At 46.5% G+C, this 23,460-nt stretch overlaps 1 protein-coding gene across 2 annotated transcripts in view; it reads right to left on the bottom strand.

Moving 5' to 3' along the window:
• Nucleotides 1-23,460, bottom strand: part of TUBGCP3 (tubulin gamma complex component 3) — a 634,372-nt gene that overhangs the window by 273,424 nt on the left and 337,488 nt on the right. The gene's annotated exons all lie outside the window — the stretch shown is intronic.

The raw sequence follows: 23,460 nt of genomic DNA, 5'->3' as shown, positions 1-23,460 counted from the left end.
CAGATGGGGTAGACAAATAGCGCGGAACAAAGGGTTAGGATGAGATTTGGCTGGTGGAGAGTCTGAGGGGGAGAGGTAGAGAATTCCAGAGAAAGGGGGATGAATGTGAAAAATCTTGAAAGTAGGAGTGGGAGGAAGTAACCAGTAGGCAGGAGAGGCAGCAAGCATTAACAGAGCACTGAGGGCGAGTGGGAGTGTAAAATGAGATAAGGTCAGAGAAGAAGAGTGGGTGAGGGCTCTGTAAGAGTGTGAGAAGCTTGAATTGGATTCTGAAAAGGAAGGGAAGCCAATGAAGGGCTTGCAGGAAAGGGGAGGTGGACATAGCACATTTGGAAAGGAAGATTTAAAAGGACAAACATTGAGTGTGTTCCACTTGCTAGACAAATTTAATAAAAAGTCATAAAATAACAGTATAGTCCTTTCTTCCACAATGAAACATTTTCACAGCGATTCTGATTTTCCTCCTTCTATATATGCAAATTAGAGGTCAAACAAACAGAAATAGATAACCCAGCGCGTTTCGTCTCTTATCGAGAATTCATCAGGGGTACAGCGGAGTATAAAATACAATTTTTTTTAGAATACATTCCTATATTCTATACAGGATTCATATACTTTCCAGTAAAAATAAGAACAATACATAGTAAAAACAGGATTTTAATACCTACCGGTAAATCCTTTTCTACTAGTCCGTGGAGGATGCTGGGGTCCATTTCATGACCATGGGGTATACACGGTTCCGCAGGAGCCATGGGCACTTTAAGACTTTTCAAGGGTGTGAACTGGCTCCTCCCTCTATGCCCCTCCTCCAGACCTCAGTTATAGGAACTGTGCCCAGGGAGACGGACATTTCGAGGAAAGGATTTACATTTATACTAATGGTGAAAATCATACAAGCTCACACCTAAACCATGCCGCACAACATGGCATTCAACATAACACACGCCAACAGGCATGAACCATTTACAGCAACATGCTGAAAACAAATGTAACACAACTTGTGTAATTAACTGAACAAAACTGCAGGTAAAGTACGCACTGGGTCGGGCGCCTAGCATCCTCTACGGACTAGGAGAATAGGATTTACCGCTAGGTATTAAAATCCTGTATTCTCATACGTCCTAGAGGATGCTGGGGTCCATTTCATGGCCATGGGGTTTATACCAAAGCTCCAGTACGGATGGGGGTGAGGGGGGTGGGGGGGGAGGAGGGGGGGGGGTGCGGATGACCCTGCAGAACCGATTGACCAAACTTGAGGTCTTCATCGGCCACAGTGTCAAACTTATAAAGTTTAGCAAAGTGTTTGACCCTGCCCAAGTAGCTGCTCTTGTTATTATTTTGAGAACTTTTGGAATCAGTGGAAGTGGAGGAAAAACATATACCGACCGAAACACCCACTGGGTCACCAGTGCACCCACTGCTATTGCTTGAGAGTCTCTCGACCTGGAACAGTATCTCTGAAGATTCTTGTTGAGACGAGATGCCATTATGTCTACTTGAGGAACTCCCCCAAAGACTTGTCACCTCTGCGAAGCCATCTTGGTGGAGGCCCCACTCTCCTGGATGGAGATTGTGTCTGCTGAGGAAGTCTGCTTCCCAGTTGTCCACTCCCAGAATGAAAATTGCTGACAGAGCTCTAACATGTCTTTCTGCCCAGAGGAGAATCCTTGTCACCTCTGCCATTGCCGCTCTGCTTTTCGTTCCGCCTTGCCTGTTTATGTACGTGACTGCTGTTACATTGTCCGACTGGATCAGCACAGGATGATATTGAAGATGTACCGCTTGCAGAAGGCCGTTGTAAATGGTTCTCAATTCCAGAAGGTTTGTATGAAGGCAGGCTTCCTGACATGACCATTTTCCTTGGAAGCTTTCCCCCTGTGTGACAGCTCCCCAGCCTCGGAGACTTGCATCCGTGGTTATTAGGACCCAGTCGTGAATCCCAAACCTGCGTCCCTCTAGTAGGTGAGAACTGTATAGCCACCACAGGAGTGAAATCCTGGCTTTGGGGGACATGATTAATTTCCGGTGCATGTGTAGGTGGGATCCGGACCACTTGTCCAACAGGTCCCACTGGAATACTCTGGCATGAAATCGGCCAAACTGTACCATTTTTCCCAACAACCGAATGCATTGATGTATCGACACTCTTGTTGGTTTCAATATTTGTCTATTTTCTGGATTTCTAGAGCCTTTTCCACTGGAAGAAATACTCTCTGTACTTCTGTGTCCAGAATCATCCCTAAAAAGGACAATCTTGTCGTCAGTTCCAACTGCGACTATGGAAAATTCATGATCCAACCGTGTTGTTGGAGTATTGACAGGGAGAGTGCAATGTTCCGCACCAACTGTTCCCTGGATCTCGCTTTTATCAGGAGATCGTCCAGATAAGGAATTATATTGACTCCTATTTGACGAAGGAGGACCATCATCTCCGCCATCACCTTAGTGAATACCCTCGGTGCCGTGGAGAGTCCGAACAACAACGTCTGGAACTGGTAATGGCAATCCTGTACTGCGAATCTCAGATAAGCTTGGTAAGGAGGATAAATGGGAACATGCAAGTAAGCATACTTTATATCTACTGACACCATGAAGTCCCCCTCCTCCAGACTGGAAATCACTACCCTCAGGGATTCCATCTTGAACTTGAACCTTTTCAGGTAGAGATTCAGATTTTTCAGGTTTAAAATCTGTCTGACCGAGCCGTCCGGCTTCGAAACTACGAAGAGGCTTGAATAAAAAAAATTCTCCTTGCTGTGACAAGGGTACCAGGACAATAACCTGATCCTGACATAATTTTTGAATTGCCGTTGTTAATGCCTCTCTTCCTGGAAGAGAAGCTGGCAAGGTCGATTTGTAAAATCGGCATAGGGTGACATCTTGAAACTCTAGCTTGTACCCATGGGTCCAGGCCAGATTGAATCCAGATTTGGCTGAAAAGATTCAGACGTGCTCCCACCCGAGCGTATTCCCGCAAGGGAGACCCAGCGTCATGCTGCAGATTTGGCAGGAGCAGGGGTTGACTTCTGCTCCTGGGATCCTGGAGACGCTGCAGACTTCTTTCCTTTTCCCCTACCTGCCAAGAAGGGGGAACCTTTGGCCTTTTTGTATTTGTTGGGCCGAAAGGACTGCATGTGAGAGTGATGTGTCTTTTTTGCTGGTGCAGGAGCAGAAGGCAAGAAAGACGACTTACCTGCGGTAGCCGCCGAGACTAACGCATCCAGCCAATCACCAAACAATGCCTCACCTATATACGGGAGAGCATCCATATTTCTTTTGGAATCTGCATCAGCATTCCACTGGCGAATCCACAACGCCCAACAAGCCGATACTGCCATGGTAGCGGTTCTTGATCCCAAGAGACCAATATATTTCATGGTTTCTAGTACGTACGCAGCAGCGTCTTTGATATGACCTAACATTAGGAGTATCTCGTCTCCATCTATTGTGTCAATGTCTAATGACAAGTTTTCTGACCACTTTTCAATAGCACTACTCACCCATGCACAGACAATGGTAGGCCTGATTAGTGTCCCATTGGCCACATCAATAGATCACCTCACTCACTTGCGGTCTGTCGGCTCCTTAAGTGAAGCCATTCCAGGCGCAGGGAGAAACACATTTTCTCTTTTATGACAGGGCCCTGTCTAAAATGCGGGGTGACTCCCACCTTTTGGAAAAAGGTAAGCTGCCTGAATTCCTTTTGGGAATCAAATTTCTTTTCAGGTTAAATCAGACTCCTTCCAAGAGACTGTTCAACTCGTGAGGTGGAGGGAAAATTACATTACTTCTTTATTAAAGAAAACCCTCTCATTGTGGTAAAAATAAGAATTAACTCACCGGTAATTCTATTTCTCGTAGTCCGTAGTGGATGCTGGGTACTCCGTAAGGACCATGGGGAATAGACGGCTCCGCAGGAGACTGGGCACTCTTAAAAGAAAGATTAGGTACTATATCTGGTGTGCACTGGCTCCTCCCTCTATGCCCCTCCTCCAGACCTCAGTTAGGGAAACTGTGCCCGGAAGAGCTGACATTACTAGGAAAGGATTTGGAATCCAGGGTAAGACTCATACCAGCCACACCAATCACACCGTAACAACTTGTGATAACTATACCCAGTTAACAGTATGAACAACAACTGAGCCTCATTTAACAGATGGCTCAGAACAATAACCCTATAGTTAAGCAATAACTATATACAAGTATTGCAGAAAGTCCGCACTTGGGACGGGCTCCCAGCATCCACTACGGACTACGAGAAATAGAATTACCGGTGAGTAAATTCTTATTTTCTCTGACGTCCTAGTGGATGCTGGGTACTCCGTAAGGACATTGGGGATTATACCAAAGCTCCCAAACGGCGGGAGAGTGCGGATGACTCTGCAGCACCGAATGAGCAAACTCAAGGTCCTCCTCAGCCAGGGTATCAAACTTGTAGAATTTTGCAAAAGTGTTTGATCCCGACCAAGTAGCAGCTCGGCAAAGTTGTAAAGCAGAGACCCCTCGGGCAGCCGCCCAAGAAGAGCCCCCCTTCCTCGTGGAATGGGCTTTTACGGATTTAGGATGCGGCAGTCCAGCCGCAGAATGTGCAAGTTGAATCGTGCTACAGATCCAGCGAGCAATAGTCTGCTTCGAAGCAGAAGCACCCAGCTTGTTGGGTGCATGCAGGATAAACAGCGAGTCAGTTTTTCTGACTCTAGCCGTCCTGGAAACATAGATTTTCAGGGCCCGGACTACGTCCAGCAACTTGGAATCCTCCAAGTCCCGAGTAGCCGCAGGCACCACAATAGGTTGGTTCAAATGAAACGCTGATACCACCTTTGGGAGAAATTGGGGACGAGTCCTCAATTCTGCCCTGTCCATATGGAAGATCAGATAAGGGCTTTTACATGACAAAGCCGCCAATTCTGACACACGCCTAGCCGAAGCCAAGGCAAAAAGCATGACCACTTTCCACGTGAGATACTTCAACTCCACGGTCTGAAGTGACTCAAACCAATGTGATTTTAGGAAATCCAACACTACGTTGAGATCCCAAGGTGCCACTGGAAGCACAAAAGGGGGCTGAATATGCAGCACTCCCTTAACAAACGTCTGAACTTCAGGCAGTGAAGCCAGTTCTTTTTGAAAGAAAATAGACAGGGCCGAAATCTGGACTTTAATGGATCCCAATTTTAGGCCCATAGTCACTCCCGACTGTAGGAAGTGCAGAAATCGACCCAGCTGAAATTCCTCTGTTGGGGCCTTCATGGCCTCACACCAAGCAACATATTTTCGCCATATGCGGTGATAATGTTTTGCTGTCACATCCTTCCTAGCTTTTATCAGCGTAGGAATGACTTCAACCGGAATGCCTTTTTCCATCAGGATCCGGCGTTCAACCGCCATGCCGTCAAACGCAGCCGCGGTAAGTCTTGGAACAGACAGGGCCCCTGCTGCAGCAGGTCCTGTTGGAGCGGCAGAGGCCAAGGGTCCTCTGAGATCATTTCTTGTAGTTCCGGGTACCAAGTTCTTCTTGGCCAATCCGGAACGATGAGTATAGTTCTTACTCCTCTCTTTCTTATTATCCTCAGTACCTTTGGTATGAGAGGAAGAGGAGGGAACACATAAACCGACTGGTACACCCACAGCTATCGCCTGAGGGTCCATTGACCTGGCGCAATATCTTTTTAGCTTTTTGCTGAGGCGGGACGCCATCATGTCCACCTGTGGCCTTTTCCAACGATTTACAATCAGCTGGAAGACTTCTGGATGAAGTCCCCACTCTACCGGGTGGAGGTCGTGCCTGCTGAGGAAGTCTGCTTCCCAGTATTCCACTCCCGGAATGAACACTGCTGACAGTGCTATCACGTGATTCTCCGCCCATCGGAGAATCCTTGTGGCTTCTGCCATTGCCATCCTGCTTCTTGTGCCGTCCTGTCGGTTTACATGGGCGACCGCCGTGATGTTGTCTGACTGAATCAGCACCGGCTGGTTTTGAAGCAGGGGTTTTGCTTGACTTAGGGCATTGTAAATGGCCCTTAGTTCCAGAATATTTATGTGTAGGGAAGTCTCCTGACTCGACCATTGTCCTTGGAAGTTTCTTCCCTGAGTGACTGCCCCCCAACCTCGGAGGCTTGCATCCGTGGTCACCAGGACCCAGTCCTGAATGCCGAATCTGCGGCCCTCGAGAAGATGAGCACTCTGCAGCCACCACAGCAGAGACACCCTGGCCCTCGGGGACAGGGTGATGCCGAAGGGAATTGCTTCGTAAGAAGCTACCATCTTTCCCAGAACTCGCGTGCAGTGATGCACAGACACCTGTTTTGGTTTCAGGAGGTCTCTGACCAGAGATGACAACTCCTTGGCCTTCTCCTCCGGGAGAAACACCTTCTTCTGTTCTGTGTCCAGAATCATGCTCAAGAACAGCAGACGCGTCGTAGGAACCAGCTGCGACTTTGGGATATTCAGAATCCAGCCGTGCTGTTGTAGCACTTCCTGAGATAGTGCTACTCCGACCAACAACTGCTCCTTGGACCTCGCCCTTATAAGGAGATCGTCCAAGTACGGGATAATTAGAACTCCTTCTTTCGAAGGAGTATCATCATTTCGGCCATTACCTTGGTAAATACCCTCGGTGCCGTGGACAGACCAAACGGCAACGTCTGGAATTGGTAATGGCAGTCCTGTACCACAAATCGAAGGTACTCCTGGTGAGGTGGGTAAATGGGGACATGTAGGTAAGCATCCTTGATGTCCAGTGATACCATAAAATCCCCCTCTTCCAGGCTTGCAATAACCGCCCTGAGCGATTCCATTTTGAACTTGAACTTCCTTATATAAGTGTTCAAGGATTTCAAATTTAGAATGGGTCTCACCGAACCGTCTGGTTTCGGTACCACAAACATTGTGGAATAGTAACCCCGTCCTTGTTGAAAGAGGGGAACTTTTATTATCACCTGCTGGAGGTACAGCTTGTGAATTGCCGCCAGTACTACCTCCCTTTCCTTGGGAGTAGCTGGCAAGGCTAATTTGAGGTAACAGCGAGGGGGAGACGTCTCGAACTCCAGCTTGTATCCCTGAGATACCACTTGTAGAACCCAGAGATCCACCTGTGAGCGAACCCACTGGTCGCTGAAGTTCCGGAGACGGGACCCCACCGCACCTGGCTCCACCTGTGGAGCCCCAGCGTCATGCGGTGGACTTAGTGGAAGCAGGGGAGGATATTTGTTCCTGGGAACTGGCTGTCTGGTGCAGCTTTTTCCCTCTACCCCTGCCTCTGGGCAGAAAGGACGCGCCTCTGACCCGCTTGCCTTTCTGGGGCCGAAAAGACTGTACTTGATAATACGGTGCTTTCTTAGGCTGTGAGGGAACCTGAGGTAAAAAAGTCGACTTCCCAGCTGTTGCTGTGGACACGAGGTCCGAGAGACCGTCCCCAAACAATTCCTCACCCTTATAAGGCAAAACTTCCATGTGCCTTTTAGAATCAGCATCACCTGTCCACTGCCGAGTCCATAATACTCTCCTGGCAGAAATGGACATTGCATTAATTCTAGATGCCAGCCGGCAAATGTCCCTCTGTGCATCCCTCATATATAAGACTACGTCTTTAATATGCTCTATGGTTAGCACAATAGTATCCCTGTCAAGGGAATCAATGTTATCTGACAGGGAATCAGACCATGCTGCTGCAGCACTACACATCCATGCTGAAGCAATAGCAGGTCTCAGTATAGTACCTGAGTGTGTATACACAGACTTCAGGATAGCCTCCTGCTTTCTATCTGCAGGCTCCTTTAAGGCGGCCGTATCCTGAGACGGCAGTGCCACCTTTTTTGATAAGCGTGTGAGCGCCTTGTCCACCCTAGGGGTGGTCTCCCAGCGTAACCTATCCGTTGGCGGGAAAGGGTACGCCATTAGTAACCGCTTAGAAATCACTAATTTTTTATCTGGGGAACACCACGCTTCTTCACACAATTCATTTAACTCATCAGATGGGGGAAAAGTCACTGGCTGCTTTTTCTCCCCAAACATAATACCCTTATTTGTGGTAACCGGGGTAATGTCAGAAATGTGCAACACATTTTTCATTGCTGTAATCATGCATCGGATGGCCCTTGTGGATTGTACATTTGTCTCATCCTCGTCGACACTGGAGTCAGACTCCGTGTCGACATCTGTGTCTGCCATCTGAGGTAACGGGCGTTTTTGAGCCCCTGATGGCCTCTGAGACGCTTGGGCAGGCGCGGGCTGAGATGTCGGCTGTCCCAAAGCTGTTACGTCATCGTACCTTTTATGCAAGGAGTTGACACTGTCGGTTAATACCTTCCACATATCCATCCACTCTGGTGTCGGTCCCGCAGGGGGAGACATCACACTTATCGGCTCCTGCTCCGCCTCCACATAAGCGTCCTCATCAAACATGTCGACACAGCCATACCGACACACCGCACACACAGGCAATGCTCTGACTGAGGACAGGACCCCACAAAGTCCTTTGGGGAGACAGAGAGAGAGTATGCCAGCACACACCAGAGCGCTATATAACAGAGGGATTTACACTAATACAAAGTGAATTTTCCCCCAATAGCTGCTTATATCACCTTTTGCGCCTAAATTTATGTGCCCCCCCCCCCCCTCTCTTTTTTACCCTTTCCGTAGTGTATACTGCAGGGGAGAGCCTGGGGAGCGTCCTTCCAGCGGAGCTGTGAAGAGAAAATGGCGCTGGCTGTGCTGAGGAAGATAGCCCCGCCCCTTCAGCGGCGGGTTTCTCCCGCTTTTTTAATAATATTTATGGCGGGGGATTAGGCACATATACAGTTTATAACTGTATTATGTGCATTTTGCCAAGTAAGGTATACAAATTGCAGCCCAGGGGGTAGGACTGTGCCTCAGCAACTTATGCCCTTTATTTATACCGGTTTCCATAGGTTTCATGCGGGGCGGGGCGGGGCGGGGCGGGGCGCCCCCCCCCCCCCCCCCCGCCAGTGCATGTGTGGGCAACATGGCGCGCTGCACTCCCGTCAGCCGCGCGGTACCTTTAGCCATCACTTTCATGATTGAAGATCTGTCTTCTAACACTCACCTGTCTTCTGGCTCTGCAAGGGGGGTGAAGGAGTGCTGTGGGAGTGAGCATCTAGGCATGGCTAGCGTTCAGTTCCCTTCAGGAGCTAATGGTGTCCTGTAAGCCAGAAGCAGAGCCATGAAACTCTTTAGTAAAGTTGGTTCCTACTTCTTCCCCCTCAGTCCCATGAAGCAGGGAGACTGTTGCCAGCAGTTCTCCCTGAAAATAAAAAACCTAACTTAAGTATTTTCAGAGAAACTCAGTAGAGCTCCTCTGGAGTGCATCCAGTCTGCCTGGGCACATTTCTAAAACTGAGGTCTGGAGGAGGGGCATAGAGGGAGGAGCCATTTCACACCTGTGAAAGGTCTTAAAGTGCCCATGGCTCCTGCGGAACTGTATATACCCCATGGTCATGAAATAGACCCCAGCATCCTCTAGGACGTATGAGAAAATATAGCTGATGATATAATCAATAAAGATACAGATATGTATAAGAAGAAATGGAGAAGCAGAGAAATGGGTATATGGAATTGAACTTTAATACATGAAGACAACATAACTTACTATAAATGAAGCAACTGAGCCTTCATACATAAGGACAACATACCTTACTATACCATGAAGCAATCTACATCAGTAGAAAATATAGTATATCCAGGTACTTAGGCTTAACAAAATGGGCATACAGTTCTTATCATGGCCCAAATACCTATAGAAAAAACATTAGCATAGTACCAATGTATACATACTTCCTAAGATCTGTTTAAACCAAAAATGTCTATACCATGGACATAATTATCCAAAAAAGTACACACATGACTGATTCAGAAATATCATATAGTGGATCAGATACTTAGAGGAAAAAGATTCAGGGAAGATTCCCGGTGTATTCCACCTGATGGGCGTATTATAAAATTACATCAATATCTTCATATTAAAAAACACGTATACAATTAGAAAGCATCCTGAATCTAGGTTAATTGCTATATTACGTTCATATAAGGAATCATAATGAATGTATACCACGTATATAAACGAGTGGTAGAATTATTAAATGATGCATTGAAAGTCATCAAGTATGTTTTAAACTTCCAAAATATACCTTAACATTTTTACAGGCCAAAAAACAGAATATTAATACAAAGCTGCTTAAGCTAATAATTCATCTCTAAATGAGGCCATAGTCAAAGCTGAAAACATATAATATAGTAAAATACACTAATAAGGGGGGAGTCATAAATAGTAACAACTCCATTTCTCGTAGTCCGTAGGGGATACTGGGAATCCATTTAGTACCATGGGTATAGACCGGTCCACTAGGAGACTTGGGCACTTTAAGAATTTGATAGTGTGCGCTGGCTCCTCCCTTTATGGAACCAGCAATCCTGCCATGGAATAAGCATGCTGAATAGTGAGACTGATCCAGCGTGCAATGGACTTCTTTGAAGCAGGACACCAAATTTTACTCGGATCATAGAGATTGAACAGCGAGTCGTATTTTCTGTGACGAGCTGTTCTCTTTACATACACCTTCAAAGCCCTCACAACATCCAAAGACTTTGAAGTAGTAGAGATGTCAGAAACAGCTGGAACCACAAAAGCTTTGTTGATGTGAAACGCGGACACCACTTTCGGTAGAAATTGCTGACGAGTTCTGAGTTCAGCTCTGTCTGCATGGAAAATTAAGTAGCGGCTCTTGTGAGACAACGCCCCTAGCTCGGACACATGTCTTGCTAAAGACAAGGCCAACAGTGTGATGGTCTACCACGTCAGGTACTTTACGTCTACCTGCTGTGACGGATCAAACCAGTCCGATTGGAGAACCTGCAGCACCAAAATGAGATCCCAAGGTGTCGTGGGAGGAACAAAGGGAGGCTGGATGTGCAGAACACCTTACAAAAACGTCTGGACCACAGGTAGAGAAGCCAATTGTTTCTGAAAGTAAATACACAAAGCCAAAATTTGGACTTTAATGGAGCCTAGGCGTAGGCCTACATCCACTCCCAACTGCAGAAAAAGCAGGAAACAACCCAGATGAAATTCCACCGCAGAATATTGTCTGCTCTCGCACCAAGAGACATACTTCTTCCATATACGGTAATAATGTTTAGATGTTACCCCCTTCCTGGCTTGGATCAAAGTTGGGATGACCTTGTCAGGAAACCCTCTCCTGGCTAGAATCAGCCGTTCAACTGCCATGCCGTTAAAAGTAGCCGCGGTAAGTCTTGATCAACGAACGGGTCTATGCAGAAGATCCTCACGAAGAGGTAGAGGCCACGGATCTTCGATCAGCATTACAAGAGGAAACGGTAATCAGGCCCTTCGAGGCCAGTCCGGAGCAATGAGGATTGCTTGAACCTTGTCCCTTTTTATTCTCTTTAGAATTCTTGGTATCAGAGGAAGTGGAGGAAACATGTACACCAGCTGGTAAACCTAAGGAGTTGTCAGAGCATCTACCGCTACTGCCACTCCCTCGACCTGGAATAATACAGCTTGAGCTTCTTGTTGAGTCGATAGACCATTGTGTCGATCTGTGGATATCCCCACCGACGTGTCAACCACCGGAACACATCCGGGTGCAGGTCGTGTCTGCTGAGGAAGTCTGCTTCCCAGTTGTCTACTCCTGGAATGAAGACCGCCGACAACGCCACAGTGTGTTTTTCTGCCCAGAGGAGAATTCTTGACACTTCTGACATTGCGGCTCTGCTTTTCATTACACCCTGTTGGTTTATGTACGGTAATGCTGTTGCATTGTTCGACTTGACTTAATTGGCCTGAATCCGAAGTAGAGACGAGGCCTGCAGAAGGGCGTTGTAGATTACCCTAAGTTCCAAGATGTTTATTGGAAGGACGACTTCCCGACTTGACCATCTCCCTTGAAACTGCACCCCTTGGGCGACTGCTCCCGAACCTCTGAGGCTTGGAAATGCCGACCCTCGATGAGGTGAGAAGTCTGTAGCCACCACAGAATGGAGATTCTGGCTTTTGACGACAGACAGATCCTCTGGCGCATATGAGATGCGATCCTGGAGCATCTATCCAACAAATCCAGCTGGAAGGGCCTTGCATGAAACCTTCCGTACTGGAGCGCCTTGTAAGCAGGACACCATTTTCCCCAGTAGGCGAATGCACAGATGAATAGAGATCCAGGCTGGCTTCAGGACAGCCCGAACTATCGACTGGATTTCCATAGCCTTCTCTAAGGGAAGGAACACTCTCCGAGACTCTGTGTCCAGTATCTTTACCAGGAAAGGAAGCCTTTGCGACGGTACCAGGTGAGATTTTGGTAAGTTCAGAACCCACCCGTGATCCAGGATTAGGATGGTTGAGAGGCCAATGCTGTCCAACAACCACTTCCTGGACGGTGCCTTTATCAGAAGATCGTCCAGGTAGGAAATTACATTCACTCCCTGTTTGCGGAGTAGAAACATCATCTCTGCCATCGCCTTGGTGAACACTCTCGATGCTGTGGAGAAACCAAACGGCAGGGACTGGAACTGGTAGTGGCAGGCCTGCAGTGCAAACCGTAGATAAGCCTGATGAGGCAGCCAGATCGGAATGTGAAGGTATGCATTTTTGATATCCAGAGACACTAGGAATTCCCTCTCCTCCAGACCCAAGATCACTGCTCTCAGAAACTCCATCTTGAATTTGAACACTCGTAAATACAGGTTCAACAACTTGAGGTTCAGAATCGGCCTCACCGAACTATCCAGTTTCGGCACTACAAACAAGTTGGAATAATATCTCTTGTTTTGCAGATGAGGTGGAACTGGAACAATGACCTGAGTCTGTACCAGTTTTTGAATGGCGTACTGTACGGTTATACTTACTTCCTGTGAAACTGGTAAGCCTTATTTGAAGAATCTGTGAGGTGGGAGCTCCTGAAAATCCAGTCTGTAGTCTTGGGAAATAAGATCTATGACCCAGGAATCCTGGCATGATATTGCCCAGATATGACTGAAAAATTTTAGTCTGGCTCATACCTGCCAGTCTTCCAGGCATAGCGGTCCACCGTCATGCTGAAGGCTTTGAGGAAGCAGAGCTTGAGCTCTGTTCCTGTTAACAGGCACTTGCTGGTTTCCGTGGTTTACCTCTAGCGCCTCTGTCGCTGTAAAAGAACCTCTGGTTTTGCCCTTAAACTTGACAGAGAGATTAGGTCATGCGTAGGCGTTCCAGGCTGGGGGAGCTGCAGAAAGAAGATATGTGGACTTACACGAAGTAGCTTTGGAGATCCATTTGTCTAGTTCATCTCCAAAAAAGGACTCTCCTCTGAAGGGCACGCCTTCCAAGCCTTTTCTGGAATCCGCGTCAGCAGTTCAATGGCGTAGCCATAAGCCTCTGCAACGGGCTCGTCCATATAATCCCGCCCACCGACTCAGTCAAGTCACTTGTTTCCACAGCATTTAGGCAGGAGCATTATGTAGAACCCTATTCAGGCGAGAAGAACACACATGCACACCCTTCCACGCAAGAGGGAAAAGGTTAGTGAGTATAAAGATTCTCAAATCAGGTGCGTCAGGGTGGCATCCCTGTGGAAACCTGTGGACATAGGAGAAACACAGTTATCAACGGTAAGTTCTTACCATAACGTATATTTCTCCGGCAGGGTCCACAGGTTATCCACAGGATAACAATGGGACTTCCCAAAGCAAATTTTTAGTGGTGGGGACGCTCCTGATTAGACAGGAGAACCTTTCGCCCAAATTCAGCGTCATGAGAGGCAAAGGTATCCAAGGCATAATGTCTAATGAATGTGTTAGTGGAAGACCATGTGGCTGCCTTATATATCTGTTCTGCTGAAGCACCATGTTGTGCTGCCCATGAAGGACCTACCTTACGTGTAGAGTGAGCAGAGACATTAGCCGGAACAGGGGGTTCAGCTCGAGAGTATGCTTCTGAAATAGTCATTCGGAGCCATCTTGCTAGTGTCTGTTTAGTAGCAGGCCATCCCCTCTTATGAAATCCGTAAAGAAAGAAGAGAGAATCTGTGTTTCTGATGGCACTGGTATGATCTACGTAGATTCTTAATGTACGAACTACGTCCAGCGACGCTTCTCCCGCAGACAGTCCAGTTACCTGAAAAGCCGGGACTACAATTTCTTCGTTAAGGTGAAACTTCGAGACCACCTTTTAAAGATAACCAGACCTAGCTCTGAGAACTGCTTTATCTGGATAAAAAAAAAATCAGAAAAGGAGACTTACATGACAGTGCTCCTATTTCTGATACTATTCTGGTTGATGCCATAGTCAGTAGAAAGAGTACTTTATCTGTTAACCATTTAAGATCCACTTTTTTAAGTGGTTCAAATGGTGACCCTTGAAGGGCTTTGAGGACCATACTTAAATCCCAAGGTACTGCAGGAGAAATAAAAGGTGGTTGAATACGCAGCATTCCCTGGGGGGGAAAAAGTACGCACATCCTGTAAAGTAGCAATTTTCTTTTGATACCATACAGTCAATGCTGAAACTTGAACTCTCAAGGAAGCCACCTTCAAACCTTTATTCCATTCCTGCCTGAAGGAAATCTAAGAATCTGGATACTCTGTGTAGGAAAAAAAACCGTGTTCCCTAATGCACACCGAGTGAATAATATTACTATATAATAATCAGATAATACGGAGATCTTAGTTGCGTATATCTGCAGATATAGGGTTAAGCCCCCAGGCCGATCGACAAGGCTTCTCCGTCACTGGGGGTCCCTAATACTAGGTATGGGCCCGGGGCGCAGGACCCCACAATGTCGGCACAGGTCGGCCACCCCAGGCCAGCACACAGGTGAAAATTAATAGGGGTTAATAAGAAGCACAGAAGTGCTATGTAAGTGGTGTGATTAAAATAATATATACAAAGTGATAGGAAAAATAATAAGTGTTAATAAAGTGTTAGGGTGTGCCGACCTGCAGCAGCCCACCCATACCGACACAGGGGCCACTGCACCCCACACCCACCCCATAAATAATTACATATATATATCTGGGTTAAATTCCCAGTGTAAGGCCACATGGTAATGGTACCTACAGCATCTGAGAGCCAGCTTACCTGGGGATACCCCTGACTTCCCCTATGGCATTACTAGAGTCAGCAATCCCTCCTAATGCTGACCCATTTGTGCCTCTCTATATACAATACACAAGGTGGGAAGCTGCTCAATCAGATTGGAATGTCACTCAGGTGCTAAAAGGGGAGGGGTAATTCTGTGTAGGAAAAAAAACTGTGTTCCCTAATGCACACCGAGTGAATAATATTAATATATAATAATCAGATAATACGGAGATCTTAGTTGCGTATATCTGCAGATATAGGGTTAAGCCCCCAGGCCGATCGACAAGGCTTCTCCGTCACTGGGGGTCCCTAATACTAGGTATGGGCCCGGGGCGCAGCACCCCACAATGTCGGCACAGGTCGGCCACCCCAGGCCAGCACACAGGTGAAAATTAATAGGGGTTAATAAGAAGCACAGAAGTGCTATGTAAGTGGTGTGATTAAAATAATATATACAAAGTGATAGGAAAAATAATAAGTGTTAATAAAGTGTTAGGGTGTGCCGACCTGCAGCAGCCCACCCATACCGACACAGGGGCCACTGCACCCCACACCCACCCCATAAATAATTACATATATATATCTGGGTTAAATTCCCAGTGTAAGGCCACATGGTAATGGTACCTACAGCATCTGAGAGCCAGCTTACCTGGGGATACCCCTGACTTCCCCTATGGCACTACTAGAGTCAGCAATCCCTCCTAAAGCTGACCCATTTGTGCCTCTCTATATACAATACACAAGGTGGGAAGCTGCTCAATCAGATTGTAATGTCACTCAGGTGCTAAAAGGGGAGGGGTAATTCTGTGTAGGAATACCTAGTATTAGGGACCCCCAGTGACGGAGAAGCCTTGTCGATCGGCCTGGGGGCTTAACCCTATATCTGCAGATATACGCAACTAAGATCTCCGTATTATCTGATTATTATATAGTAATATTATTCACTCGGTGTGCATTAGGGAACACAGTTTTTTTTCCTACACAGAATTACCCCTCCCCTTTTAGCACCTGAGTGACATTACAATCTGATTGAGCAGCTTCCCACCTTGTGTATTGTATATAGAGAGGCACAAATGGGTCAGCATTAGGAGGGATTGCTGACTCTAGTAGTGCCATAGGGGAAGTCAGGGGTATCCCCAGGTAAGCTGGCTCTCAGATGCTGTAGGTACCATTACCATGTGGCCTTACACTGGGAATTTAACCCAGATATATATATGTAATTATTTATGGGGTGGGTGTGGGGTGCAGTGGCCCCTGTGTCGGTATGGGTGGGCTGCTGCAGGTCGGCACACCCTAACACTTTATTAACACTTATTATTTTTCCTATCACTTTGTATATATTATTTTAATCACACCACTTACATAGCACTTCTGTGCTTCTTATTAACCCCTATTAATTTTCACCTGTGTGCTGGCCTGGGGTGGCCGACCTGTGCCGACATTGTGGGGTCCTGCGCCCCGGGCCCATACCTAGTATTAGGGACCCCCAGTGACGGAGAAGCCTTGTCGATCGGCCTGGGGGCTTAACCCTATATCTGCAGATATACGCAACTAAGATCTCCGTATTATCTGATTATTATATAGTAATATTATTCACTCGGTGTGCATTAGGGAACACAGTTTTTTTTCCTACACAGAATTACCCCTCCCCTTTTAGCACCTGAGTGACATTACAATCTGATTGAGCAGCTTCCCACCTTGTGTATTGTATATAGAGAGGCACAAATGGGTCAGCATTAGGAGGGATTGCTGACTCTAGTAGTGCCATAGGGGAAGTCAGGGGTATCCCCAGGTAAGCTGGCTCTCAGATGCTGTAGGTACCATTACCATGTGGCCTTACACTGGGAATTTAACCCAGATATATATATGTAATTATTTATGGGGTGGGTGTGGGGTGCAGTGGCCCCTGTGTCGGTATGGGTGGGCTGCTGCAGGTCGGCACACCCTAACACTTTATTAACACTTATTATTTTTCCTATCACTTTGTATATATTATTTTAATCACACCACTTACATAGCACTTCTGTGCTTCTTATTAACCCCTATTAATTTTCACCTGTGTGCTGGCCTGGGGTGGCCGACCTGTGCCGACATTGTGGGGTCCTGCGCCCCGGGCCCATACCTAGTATTAGGGACCCCCAGTGACGGAGAAGCCTTGTCGATCGGCCTGGGGGCTTAACCCTATATCTGCAGATATACGCAACTAAGATCTCCGTATTATCTGATTATTATATAGTAATATTATTCACTCGGTGTGCATTAGGGAACACAGTTTTTTTTTTCCTACACAGAATTACCCCTCCCCTTTTAGCACCTGAGTGACATTACAATCTGATTGAGCAGCTTCCCACCTTGTGTATTGTATATAGAGAGGCACAAATGGGTCAGCATTAGGAGGGATTGCTGACTCTAGTAGTGCCATAGGGGAAGTCAGGGGTATCCCCAGGTAAGCTGGCTCTCAGATGCTGTAGGTACCATTACCATGTGGCCTTACACTGGGAATTTAACCCAGATATATATATGTAATTATTTATGGGGTGGGTGTGGGGTGCAGTGGCCCCTGTGTCGGTATGGGTGGGCTGCTGCAGGTCGGCACACCCTAACACTTTATTAACACTTATTATTTTTCCTATCACTTTGTATATATTATTTTAATCACACCACTTACATAGCACTTCTGTGCTTCTTATTAACCCCTATTAATTTTCACCTGTGTGCTGGCCGACCTGTGCCGACATTGTGGGGTCCTGCGCCCCGGGCCCATACCTAGTATTAGGGACCCCCAGTGACGGAGAAGCCTTGTCGATCGGCCTGGGGGCTTAACCCTATATCTGCAGATATACGCAACTAAGATCTCCGTATTATCTGATTATTATATAGTAATATTCACTCGGTGTGCATTAGGGAACACAGTTTTTTTTTTCCTACACAGAATTACCCCTCCCCTTTTAGCACCTGAGTGACATTACAATCTGATTGAGCAGCTTCCCACCTTGTGTATTGTATATAGAGAGGCACAAATGGGTCAGCATTAGGAGGGATTGCTGACTCTAGTAGTGCCATAGGGGAAGTCAGGGGTATCCCCAGGTAAGCTGGCTCTCAGATGCTGTAGGTACCATTACCATGTGGCCTTACACTGGGAATTTAACCCAGATATATATATGTAATTATTTATGGGGTGGGTGTGGGGTGCAGTGGCCCCTGTGTCGGTATGGGTGGGCTGCTGCAGGTCGGCACACCCTAACACTTTATTAACACTTATTATTTTTCCTATCACTTTGTATATATTATTTTAATCACACCACTTACATAGCACTTCTGTGCTTCTTATTAACCCCTATTAATTTTCACCTGTGTGCTGGCCTGGGGTGGCCGACCTGTGCCGACATTGTGGGGTCCTGCGCCCCGGGCCCATACCTAGTATTAGGGACCCCCAGTGACGGAGAAGCCTTGTCGATCGGCCTGGGGGCTTAACCCTATATCTGCAGATATACGCAACTAAGATCTCCGTATTATCTGATTATTATATAGTAATATTATTCACTCGGTGTGCATTAGGGAACACAGTTTTTTTTCCTACACAGAATTACCCCTCCCCTTTTAGCACCTGAGTGACATTACAATCTGATTGAGCAGCTTCCCACCTTGTGTATTGTATATAGAGAGGCACAAATGGGTCAGCATTAGGAGGGATTGCTGACTCTAGTAGTGCCATAGGGGAAGTCAGGGGTATCCCCAGGTAAGCTGGCTCTCAGATGCTGTAGGTACCATTACCATGTGGCCTTACACTGGGAATTTAACCCAGATATATATATGTAATTATTTATGGGGTGGGTGTGGGGTGCAGTGGCCCCTGTGTCGGTATGGGTGGGCTGCTGCAGGTCGGCACACCCTAACACTTTATTAACACTTATTATTTTTCCTATCACTTTGTATATATTATTTTAATCACACCACTTACATAGCACTTCTGTGCTTCTTATTAACCCCTATTAATTTTCACCTGTGTGCTGGCCTGGGGTGGCCGACCTGTGCCGACATTGTGGGGTCCTGCGCCCCGGGCCCATACCTAGTATTAGGGACCCCCAGTGACGGAGAAGCCTTGTCGATCGGCCTGGGGGCTTAACCCTATATCTGCAGATATACGCAACTAAGATCTCCGTATTATCTGATTATTATATAGTAATATTATTCACTCGGTGTGCATTAGGGAACACAGTTTTTTTTCCTACACAGAATTACCCCTCCCCTTTTAGCACCTGAGTGACATTACAATCTGATTGAGCAGCTTCCCACCTTGTGTATTGTATATAGAAAGGCACAAATGGGTCAGCATTAGGAGGGATTGCTGACTCTAGTAGTGCCATAGGGGAAGTCAGGGGTATCCCCAGGTAAGCTGGCTCTCAGATGCTGTAGGTACCATTACCATGTGGCCTTACACTGGGAATTTAACCCAGATATATATATGTAATTATTTATGGGGTGGGTGTGGGGTGCAGTGGCCCCTGTGTCGGTATGGGTGGGCTGCTGCAGGTCGGCACACCCTAACACTTTATTAACACTTATTATTTTTCCTATCACTTTGTATATATTATTTTAATCACACCACTTACATAGCACTTCTGTGCTTCTTATTAACCCCTATTAATTTTCACCTGTGTGCTGGCCTGGGGTGGCCGACCTGTGCCGACATTGTGGGGTCCTGCGCCCCGGGCCCATACCTAGTATTAGGGACCCCCAGTGACGGAGAAGCCTTGTCGATCGGCCTGGGGGCTTAACCCTATATCTGCAGATATACGCAACTAAGATCTCCGTATTATCTGATTATTATATAGTAATATTATTTACTCGGTGTGCATTAGGGAACACAGTTTTTTTTCCTACACAGAATTACCCCTCCCCTTTTAGCACCTGAGTGACATTACAATCTGATTGAGCAGCTTCCCACCTTGTGAATCTGGATACTCTGAAAGATCTTGGATCCATATTTCTTTCACTACACCCGTGAATATAGGCTTGCCATATTCGGTGATAAATGCGAGCAGAGGAGGGCTTCCTTGCTCTAAGCATTGTTTGAATTACCTGTTGTGAAAAACCTCTTGACTTTAGGATAGAGGTTTCAACAGCCACGCCGTCAAAGACAGCCGATCCAGATGCCTGTGATAACAAGGACCCTGCATCAGTAGATCTGGACGTTGAGAGAGCAGAATTGGAGTATCCATTGACATCCTCTGCAGATCTATGTACCAATGCCTTCTGGGCCAAGCCGGAGCTATCAGAATCACGGCACCTTTAGCTTGCTTTATTTTCCTCCCCACCCTAGGTAGCAGGGAGAATGAAGGAAACAGATATGCCAGATGAAATTCTCATTTCCCTGACAGTGCGTCCACTAGGATCACTCAAGGGTCATTTGTTCTTGACCCATATGCCGGAACTTTGTTGTTCAGACGGGATGTCATGAGATCTATCTCTGGCAACCCCCACTTATCTACTAGAGTCTGAAATACTTCCGGATGTAGAGCCCATTCGGTAGCTTGAATGGCGTGTCGACTGAGAAAATCCGCTTCCCAGTTTAGGACTCCTGGAACGAACACTGCGGACAATGTTGGAAGATGGAGTTTTGCCCACTTTAGTATGTGATTTACCTCCTTCATTGCTCTTTGGCTGCGGGTTCCTCCCTGATGGTTGAGGCACGCTACTGCCGTTGCATTGTCTGAACGGATCTGGACTGGTTTTCCTTGCAGAATGTCCTTTGCCTGAATCAGTGCCATGTATATAGCCCGAAGTTCCAACTGATTTATTGGCAGGCAACTTTCTTCTGTGGTCCATTGTCCTTGGAACCATCTTTTTCCGGACACTGCTCCCCAGCCCTTTAGACTGGCATCCGTTGTCAGGATCTCCCAATCTGATATCCAAAAAGGTCTCCCCATGTTTAGATGGGATGTCTGTAGCCACCAGGCTAATGACCTTTTTACCCTTACTGGAAGTACTGTCATTTGTTTCTTTATTGTCTGATGTACTCCATCCCATCTGGTCAGAATCAGATGTTGCAAAGGTCTTGAGTGGAATTGTGCATATTCCACCATGTCGAATGTTGACACCATCAACCCCATTACTCTCATTGCCGTGTAAACTGATATTGTTTGACTGTGCAACAATTCCTGAGTCACTAACTGCACCTTGGATATTTTTTACACAGGTAAAAATATCTTCTGCAGCCTTGAATCCAATACAGACCCTAAACGAATCATCCGTTGTGACGGAATCAGAGACGACTTTGCCCAATTTATGAGCCATCCGTGTTTCTGTAGACAAGTTATTGTCTGTTGGAGATGGCTCAAGAGCAAATCCTGGGATTGTGCCAGGATTAAAAGATCGTCGAGGTATGGGAAAATCCTTATCCCCTGCTTGCGGAGATAAGCTGCCATAACGACCATGATCTTGGTAAATACTCTGGGGGGCTGTGGCTAACCCAAAGGGTAATGCCTGGAATTGAAAATGTTGCTGGAGGATAGCGAACCTGAGGTAACACTGATGGGACAATGCTATTGGCACATGCAGGTAAGCATCCTGTATATCCAGAGATACCATGTAATCCTCAGGTCCCATGGCCAAAATTATGGCGCGTAATGTCTCTATGTGGAACCTTGGGACCCAAATGTATTTGTTTAACATTATGAGATTGAGGATGGGCCTAAATCACCCATTTGGCTTCTGGAACAAAAATAGGTTAGAGTAAAAAACCCTGACCCCATTGTGCCGGGGGTACAGGTATAATTACCCTGGACTGAAGCAATTTCTGAACTGCTTCTTGCAGGGCCCTGGCCAACACCTCTATATGAGACGGGCTGGTGCAAAAAAAACTTTGAGGAGGCTGCTTCTTGAAAGGGAAAAAATAACCCTGAGATACCACTTCTTGCACCCAGGCGTCTGTTTTCGTCTGCTGCCAAATGTGTGCATACTGAAGAAGATGGCCTCCTAACTTGGAGTCCCCCAGGTGGAGGCCCGCACCATCAGGCTGATGGTTTCTGTTCTTATTTGGAAGCTGGCCCTCTAGTGGCCCACTGCTTCTTTGCTTTACCAGACTTATTGTACTGGGTTTGCTTAGATTAATTTTTACCTTTTGTTTTACCTGGCCATCGAAATGGCCGAAATCCCGAGCCCTTAGGCTTAGGATTATAACTAGCAGGGAACTTAACCTTCTTGGATTCATCTTCTGACTCCAAAATATCTGTCAGTTTCCCAACAAAAGGCAAAGCTTCCAGAACCTTTTTGGATTCTTTATCAGCTTTCCATGTACGTAGCCAAATTGCTCTCCGAGCAGCTACCGTTAAGGCTGATGCTTTAGAAGCAAATCGTAGCCATATCCATTGCTGCTTCATCTAGAAATAGCGCAGCTTGTTTCATATGGGCTATATGGGACTCCTGCTCCCTAGTAGGTGCTAAGAGCCCATTCTCCAGATCTTCAGCCCATTCAACTACCACTTTCACCATCCAGGCTGAGGCCATAGCAGTCCTTATGACTGCCCCTGACAGAGAAAATATGTTTTTCAAGAAACCATCAACTCTTCTGTCTGTGACATAATTTAAAGATGTAGATGGCAACGGTAAAATAGATTTTTGCACTAGCCGAATGACATGCGTATCTACCTTAGGAGGCACTTCTCTTTTTAAACAGTCACCAGTTGGAAAAGGGTAGTAAGAATCCCATTTTTGGGGGAATTCTATATTTCCTATTGGGCGTAGCACATGGTTCCTCCATAATTTCCGTCAGTTCCTCTGACCCTGGAAAATCAACCCTAACTGTTTTGGGACGTTTAAACACAGGTGCTTTCGTTTTAATTATTGGCTCAGCTGAATCCTCTAGAGACAGAATAGCCTTCATTGCTCCAATTAACTCAGCTATATCTTCTGAGCTAAAAACCCTCCATTTATTCCTCATATGGCGAAGTAGAGTGTATGGAGTCATCTGTTGTATCATCGTGTAGCCTTTGAATTTGATGATATATTTACCCTTGGTTTATCAGCTTGTTGAAGAAGCTGTAGAGACCATACCATAAGAAGTGATCTGCATGTATGGGTTAATAGAGTACCTTATTCCTGAGGTTGAAGCTGCAGGGACCAACCTGTCAGCTATACTAGATAGGGTTTGTGCAAACATGGCCCAAGGTGGATCTACTTGTTGAACAGGGATCTGCCTTACAATCTGCTGGAACGCAGAACAATTTGCACATAACCCCTCATTTGCCAAGGATTGAGTTATCAACCCCACCTTCCAGGATAAACATGTTTTGAGTGTTGGTGTCACTGTTAATGTAACCTCGTCACCTTTGCCGCTCTTAGACATGATAAACAATCAGTTTTTCCACAGT

This window comes from Pseudophryne corroboree, chromosome 2, assembly GCF_028390025.1.
Source record: "Pseudophryne corroboree isolate aPseCor3 chromosome 2, aPseCor3.hap2, whole genome shotgun sequence".
NCBI lineage: Eukaryota > Metazoa > Chordata > Amphibia > Anura > Myobatrachidae > Pseudophryne > Pseudophryne corroboree.
The sequence above is the reverse complement of the archived record's forward strand: the minus strand, read 5'-3'. Positions and strand labels throughout refer to the sequence as shown.